The sequence below is a fragment of the Lontra canadensis genome, unplaced genomic scaffold (genome assembly GCF_010015895.1).
Source record: "Lontra canadensis isolate GAN:19392208 unplaced genomic scaffold, GSC_riverotter_1.0 scaffold224, whole genome shotgun sequence".
Taxonomy (NCBI): domain Eukaryota; kingdom Metazoa; phylum Chordata; class Mammalia; order Carnivora; family Mustelidae; genus Lontra; species Lontra canadensis.
In genome coordinates this window covers 223,213-230,828 of record NW_022631218.1, presented here as the reverse complement: position 1 = coordinate 230,828, position 7,616 = coordinate 223,213, and positions in this window count along the sequence as shown.

Below are 7,616 nucleotides of genomic sequence, written 5' to 3'. Positions count from 1 at the left end.
GGCGGGGGTGGGGGGATGGCTCTGGGGTTCCGGGGTCGGAGGCTGGGCAGCAGAGCCTGGCCACTCGCGTGGCCCTGTTTCCTCTCCTCTTTCGCAGGACTGTTGGGCGGATTACGTGCAATAACCTAGCCCTTGCCTGGGCCCTGGAGAGGATGTGGTCCCTGTTCCCCTCCCCGGCCGTGCCTTCTCTCACTATAGGTGGGCCTGCGTGCACAGGTGAGTCACTCCACTCTGGTAGCACATCTGGAAGGCTCTGCGAAATTTGCCAGCTCAAGGCAGGTCTTAGAGAACAGTCCATTGGCAAGAAAATCCCGTGGTTTTTGTTTGTTTGTTTGTTTTTGTTTTTTTAAACAGGAAATTTATCAGAATAGTCCAAGAACGCATTTTCTCTACACTTACTTGATGGGAAATGAGAGTCCCAGTGAGGACCCTGAGACTCTCCACAGTCCCCAGTCCGAAGGGATTCCATTTTCTTCCGCGTTATTTTCACGTATAGTGCTTTAAATATTTTATATCAATTTTGAAGCAGAGACCCATCACTGAGGTTGACTACTGTTGGCAGTCTTCCCTGATGCAGAATGTCGCGGAAAACCCAACAGGCAACAAGCATTTTGAAGGAAGGTGTCATCTTGCAAGTCTGACCACTTAACATACTCCCTTTTTCCAGGCTTGAATTAACCTTTGCAAAATGGTGTTTCCTGTATTACGGTCCCCTCTTTCCCTCCCCATTTTATTTGAAACAGTTTCTTCAACTAACAGTTATTTGCCAATCTCTGGGTAAAAATGTTCTAGCGCCCCCCACCCCAAATCCTCCAATAAATAATAGAAAACCATCCATACTCCTAGGAACCGCCCCATCTAACAGGGAGAGAGGGAGGTAGGGGAATAATGCCCAAAAGGTGAGCTTGGGATTTTATGGAAACGTTTAGGGGACCCATAAAGGAGCAACTCATTACTTTTTAAACTTTGTATTACAAAAAAAAAAAATTACAAATAGAAACAAAAGTAAAAGGAAGAGTAAAGTGAATCCTGTCTACCTGCCACCTGACTTACAAAATTGCCAGTCTTCCCTCATCTTTGCCCCAACAACCATAAAACTGCACTCACTCCCAATGTACAACTGAATGATTTTTAGTATATATATATATACCCCCTTGGGCAACCATCAACCCCATGCAATGTTAGAATATTTCTACTACTGGGGCGCCTGGGTGGCTCAGTGGGTTAAAGCCTCTGCTTTTGGCTCGGGTCGTGATCCCGGGATCCTGGGATGGGGCCCCACATGGGGTTCTCTGCTCAGCGGGGAACCTGCTTCCCTCTCTCTGCCTGCCTCTCTGTCTACTTGTGATCTTTGTCAGGTGAATAAATAAAATCTTTAAAATAAAATAAAATAAAGAATATTTCTACTACTACTTTTATGGTGACTCTTTGCCACCAGTTCCTGCTCTCCTCTCTAGACTTGGGCAACCATCAAACTCTCTATCTCTGTTGATTTGCCATTTCTGGACACTGCAGATAGTAGAAATACAGAATATGTGGTCTTTTGTTTCTGGCTGCTTTCCCTGAGTATCATGTTTCCAAGGTTTATCCGTGTCATGATATGGATCAGAGCTTCGTTCCTTTTTACTACGGAATGACATTCCATTATATGAAGAGACCATGTGTTCATTATTTAGGCCACATAAGTATTTATCCATTATTAGTTGTTGGCACATTGGGGTCATTTCCACTTTTTGGCTGTTATGACTAACACACTGGACGTCCACATTCGAGTCATTGTTTGGACATTTGTTTGCCCGTGTCTTTGGTAGGGATCTAAGACTGGAATTACCGGATGTTATGGTAAATGTAACATTTTAAGGTTCTTGTGCCAAATTTTTGTTTTTCCGACATACCACTTTAAATTCCCATCAGTGACGTATAAGGATTCCGGTGTCTCAGCACCCTTGCCAACACTTGTCATTTCTTTTTGATTTGAGCCATTCTGGTGGGTGTCGAGGGACCTCTAGTTGTGGTTTTAACTTACATGTTCCTAATGAATGATAACATGGAACATCTTTTTGTGTGCTTATTGGCCATTGGTACGTCTTTGTGGAAATGTCCATTCAAACCCGTTGTCCAGTTTTTAAAATAAACTTTTTACTTTGTTACAGATTTACAGAAAAACTGGGAGGAGAGTACGGACCCTTTGCATCCCTCACACCCAGTTTCTCCTGCTGTTACCATCTGACACGAGTTGCGGACATTTGTCACAATTCCCCAAAGCCCACATTTTCTTCAGATTTTCTTTTTTGAGTTTTTACCTAATGCCCTTTTCCTGTGCCAGGGTCCCATCCAGGACAGCACATAACATTTCAGCTGTGTCACTTTGGGCTTGCCCTGACCGTGACAGTTTCTCAGACTTTTCTTTCTTTGTTGTTGTTGTTGTTTTACCTTGAACATTGATAACCTTAGTAGTTTTGAGGGAGACTGATCAGGTGTTTTGTAGAATGTCCCTTAATCAGGATTTGTCCCTGGTTCTTCTCGTGATTAAAATGGAGCTATAGGTTTTTGCAAGGAAGCCTTCAGAGGTAAAGTGCCTGCGTTAGGTTGGCTTGGGTCGCCCTACACATACCACAGACCAGGCAGTGTCACCAACAGAAATTTATTCTCTCCCAGTTCTGGAGGCTGGGAGTCCAGTGTCAAGGTGCCGGCAGGGCTGGTTTCCCCTGAGGCCTCTCTCTCTCCTTGGCTTACAGATGACCCTCTGCTCCCTGTATCCTCACATGGTTCTTACTCCATGTCCTAACCTCCTTTTCTTAGGAGGACCTCCATTCTGTCGGATTAGGGCCCGCTCCCATGATCTCAGGACATTATTATCGACCTCTTTAAAGATCCTATCTCCAAATACAGTCACATTCTGAGGCGCTGGGAGTTAGGGCTTCAATATATAAACTTGGGGGGGTGGGGGTGGGCGACACAGTCCAGCCCCTAACAGTGTCATTCTCATCCTATCCAGGGTCTGTACTATCAATGTGACTTATCATGGTGTTTGTTGACCTCAGTCACCAGGCTGAGGTGTGTTTGCTGGGTTTCTCCACTGTAAGGTTATCCTTTTCTTTCCTATTCCCATACATGCTCTTTGGAGAGAAGTCATGATGTGCCACCCATATCATAGGTTTTGTCCCATGATAGGGGTTATGTGACTATATTATACTCTGTACACCTCTTAGAAGAAATATAGGGGTAAATCTTTGCGACCTTGGTTTTGGCAATGGAATCTCAGATATAACACTAAAGACGCCAATAGATAAATTGGGTCTCATCGGGATAGAAAACTTCTGTGTATGAAGGGATATCAAGAAAGTAAAGACAACGTATAGAGTAGAAGATATTTGCAAATTACGGATCTGATAAGGGTCTAGTATCCTGATTATATAAAGAACGCTTACAACTTAACAATGAAAAGATAAAACTCTAGCTTTTACAAATCAATGTTGTACGGAAGAACCTTGTAAAGAAGATACTTTGCACGTTTGAACGCATCTATAGAATCAATTCCCAGAAGGGTGTGTGCTTTTCTCATTTTGACGGCTGTTGCCAAACTGCCTTCCATGGAGGGGCACATCCGTTTAGATCCCTCTAGGAGTTTTTTTTTTCCCAAACCCACTCTGACATATGACAACACTGATGAGAATGCTCATTCCAGCATTATTTGTAATAACTCCAAATTGGAAACAACCCAATGACCCACCACATGAGAGTGGAGAGACACAGTATGTTCTCTCCATACCACAGAACCCCACAGGACAATGAAAAAGAACAAAGTTCTGCTACCTGCAACGTGGAGAAATCTCACGGGAGTGTCAAGGAGTGAAAGAAGCCAGACACAAAACAGTACTTACTGTAGGACTCCTGGGAGGTGGCTCAGTCGTGGAGCAGAAGGAAGAAGCCATCGACGACGACAGAGGTCCATGCAGCTGTTAGCCTTGGACGGTGGGGCACCGACCACAATGTCACAGGAGAGTCTCTCCAGGCGCTCAGAGGGTCCTATACTTGGATCTGCGTGATTAGGTGTATAATACATAAAAACTCATTGGGCTGGATGTGTTTCACTGACGTAAGTTAAATCTCAATAAAAAGTAAGAAGGTTAAAAAAAAAAAAATGCCAGCCCTGCTAGGCTAACCACATGGACATGGCAGCACACAATCTCCTTAGCCACAAAGAGTCACACAGCAGACCCTGCGTCTCTTTTGTCCCTTCTTGAACCACCTGTGGGTTGCAGGTGTAAGGAGGGGGTGCCTAGCAGCGGAGGTGGCTTCTAGGATTCCTCTGGTGCCGGAAGTTGCCCCAGGGCAGGACACTGTCTTGCTGCACCCTTCCGAGCGCCATCCCTGGCTAGGGATTCTCTTCAGCAGCTCTTGGGCATCTGCCCAGCTATTTATAGCCTTGGGACTCTGCATGAAAAGGGCCTCATGCAATGGCTCCTTTCTCCTGCCATGGACCTGCTCCTGAGCCCTCTCTCCTCACCCACCCCAGGCTTTAAGGTTTCTGGAACATTCTAGGACCCACTGCTAGGCTACATGTTGCTATGGCGAGGGGTCTCTCCTGCGGCGCTGATTCCTTAACTGCCTGCCCTGTCCTGTCGAGGTTTCCAGTTCTGAGCCCAACCCCCTCCAGGACAGCTTGGAAAGGGGCTGAACTCTCACTGCTTATCCCCACCCCTTCTTCTGGTGGGGCCCAAAGGGCAGCGTGCTTCAGGAGCCTTGAATCTTCTCTCCAAGCCCTGTTTGGCCCCAGGCTAATCTTGTTCCTCAGTTTGGAAAATTAGGATGCTCTCATCCCCCACCCCACACCGAATCAGAAGGATGGTTGGCTGCCCACCTGGCCACAGCAGTGGAGGAAACGAAAGGAATCGAACCCCTGTGCTTTCCATTGTTCAGCTTAAAACTCCACAGGGGAGGGATGCCGGGGGGGGGGGGGGGGGGGGGGGGCTCAGTCAGTCAAGCTTCTGCCTTGGCTCGGGTCAGGATCCCAGGGTCCTCGAATCGAAACCCGCATCAGGCTCCCTGCTCAGAAGGGAGTCTGATTCTCCTTCTCCCTTTGCTGCCCCCCACTACTTTGTGCTCTGTCTCTCCTTCCTCTCTCTCTCAAATAAGTAGATAAAATCTTAAACAAAACAACTCCACAGGGAGCCCCCTCCCCTTGGGCCTTACCAGGAGGGGGCAGGACACTTAACCACACAGGAGATGTGATCTAGAAATGCATTTGAAAATCCAAATGCATTTTAAAGGTAGTAAAGACATTTGCCTGCCTCCTCTTTTTCCTTCCCTCTCCTCTCTTTCCTTTATTCTCTCTTTCCTTCCTCCCTCTGTGCAGTGGAGGATCCTCTCCCCTTGGGGAGGAAGGCTGGGTAAGCCAGACTTCACAGACTCCCCTGGGTTGGCGTAAGGCCTGAGGCCCACGTTCCCTGTGCGGCAGACGGGCTGAGGAAGCTGACAGCCCCGGGGGGGGGGGGGGGGGGGGGCCCCCCCCCCTTAAGGGCCAGAGGGGGGGGAAGGGGGGGCGGCGGGGGGGGGGGGGGGGGGGGGGATCGCCACACCTGTAAGGGCTGAGAGGTGGGACAAGGGGGCAAGCGGTCCTCTCAGGAGCAGAGGGATTTCCCTTGGCCTCTACCAGTCAGCTTCTCCGCCGAGGGCTGTCCATGGTCTGCATGCCTCCGACCTGTGAGAATCCATGCTCAGGCCCTGCCTGTGCAGAGTAGGGGTGGGGTGTGTGTGTCGGGGGGAGCCCAGGAGCTACTGACAGAAAAACAAAGCAGAATTAGTTTTCGCCCTCTGAGCCTGTGGCTGCCTGCCAACTTCTCCTTCACGTACAAACATTCCTGTTTTCATTCTGGCAGTTTTTGTCAGGTTATTGCAAATGGAAGAGTGAGCAGACTGAAACGGAATGACATTTGCTGAGCTGGAAGGACGGCTTCGAAGTCTAGTCCTCGAGAGCTCGGCAGTGCACGTGTGCTTTTTGGGGGCACTCTCCTCCATGGGGCTGGGAATCCAAGTCAGAGCCGGCCTCATTTTACCAGCCGCTCTCCGGTCTCCAGGCAGTCACGCTTCCCTGTGAGCAGAGTAAGGAGACATATGACCCTGTTTAAGACGAGGACCAATGTCAGCCACCACTGGAAACACGTGCGAGACCGGTGGGCACTCGAACCACAAGATAACAGAGGACTCTACATTGGCATCACATTTTTATGTTCCTATAAACTTATGAAAACCTTGAAATTAAAATGACTACCTCACGACATACCAGAGTGACTAATTTAATTGAAAAACAAAACCAAATGCTTCCAGAAAAACGGATACGTTAAAACTAATACTGCTTGTGGTGCCTGGGTGGCTCAGTGGGTTAAAGCCTCTGCCTTCGGCTCAGGTCATGATCCCGGGGTCCTGGGATAGAGCCCCGCATCGGGCTCTCTCCTCGGCGGGGAGCCTGCTTCCCCCTCTCTCTCTGCCTGCCTCTCTGCCTACTTGTAATCTGTCAAATAAATAAATAAAATCTTAAAAAAAAAACAACAACTAATACTGCTTAAAAATTGAAAATGATATCCCCAAGTTTTAGCATTTGCTCCCAGATCCCTTTGGCTGTAAGAATTTGTTAAACAAGGTCCTCTCTTGTTTTCTTCCTTTCTTTTTTAAGATTTTATTCATTTATTTGACAGAGAGAACAAAGCCGGCAGAGCGGCAGAGCGGCAGGTAGAGGGAGGGAGAGAAAAGCAGAGTCCCCTCTGAGCAAAGAGCCTAATGTGGGGCTTGATCCCAGGATGCTGGGATCATGACCTAAGCTGAAGGCAGAGGCTTAACCCACTGAGCCACCCAGGCACTCCTTGCAAATGTTACAGGCTTGCTGTGCCGGCTGCATCCAGTGGTCTCTCAGGTGCAAATGGGCAGGGAACCATGGACTCCAACCTCAAGGGGAAGGTCTTAGGGGCCAACTTGGATGACCATATCGACTCAGGAGAGCCAGTGGGCTGGAAAGGGGTCCCTTGCTGGGTATGATTCTATTTAAAGAAACGCTTTCTTATTTTCCCACAAACTCGCAACTGGAAAAAAGGTGAACAATGTTTCCTTCATGGACCGGAAAAAAAAAAAAAAAAGTTGCCACAGGGCTTTTGTTAACAAGCACATGGGAAGACTTCTCCTTACCTCCCTTGCATATCACTAAGTGGCTAGGAGAGCAAGCCTATTCTCTTTCCAGCTAGTTGGGCTGAATTTTAAAACAAAAATGAAAACAAGCCCGGTCTCCTCCCGGAGGGAGCACAGCTACTCTTGGTATCATGTTTGCTAACCAGCATCACACACCTGTTCACCAGCCGGCTTCACACACCTGTTTACCCAACACCAGCTAAAAACAGTCAGACTCAGAGCTGAGAAGTACACACCTAACAGTCGGCCCAGGGAAGCTGACCCAACCACACTTGGAAAGAGCTTTCTATGATTCCGGGCGCCTCAGCTTGTCGGCTTGTTTCCAGCCTATTCTTACAACCCAGGGAATTGGCAGTCACACTTCCAAGTGAAAAGATTGGGAAACTGGGCCAGTGAATAAATGCTTACTTTGGATCTGTACTATTGATTAAAAA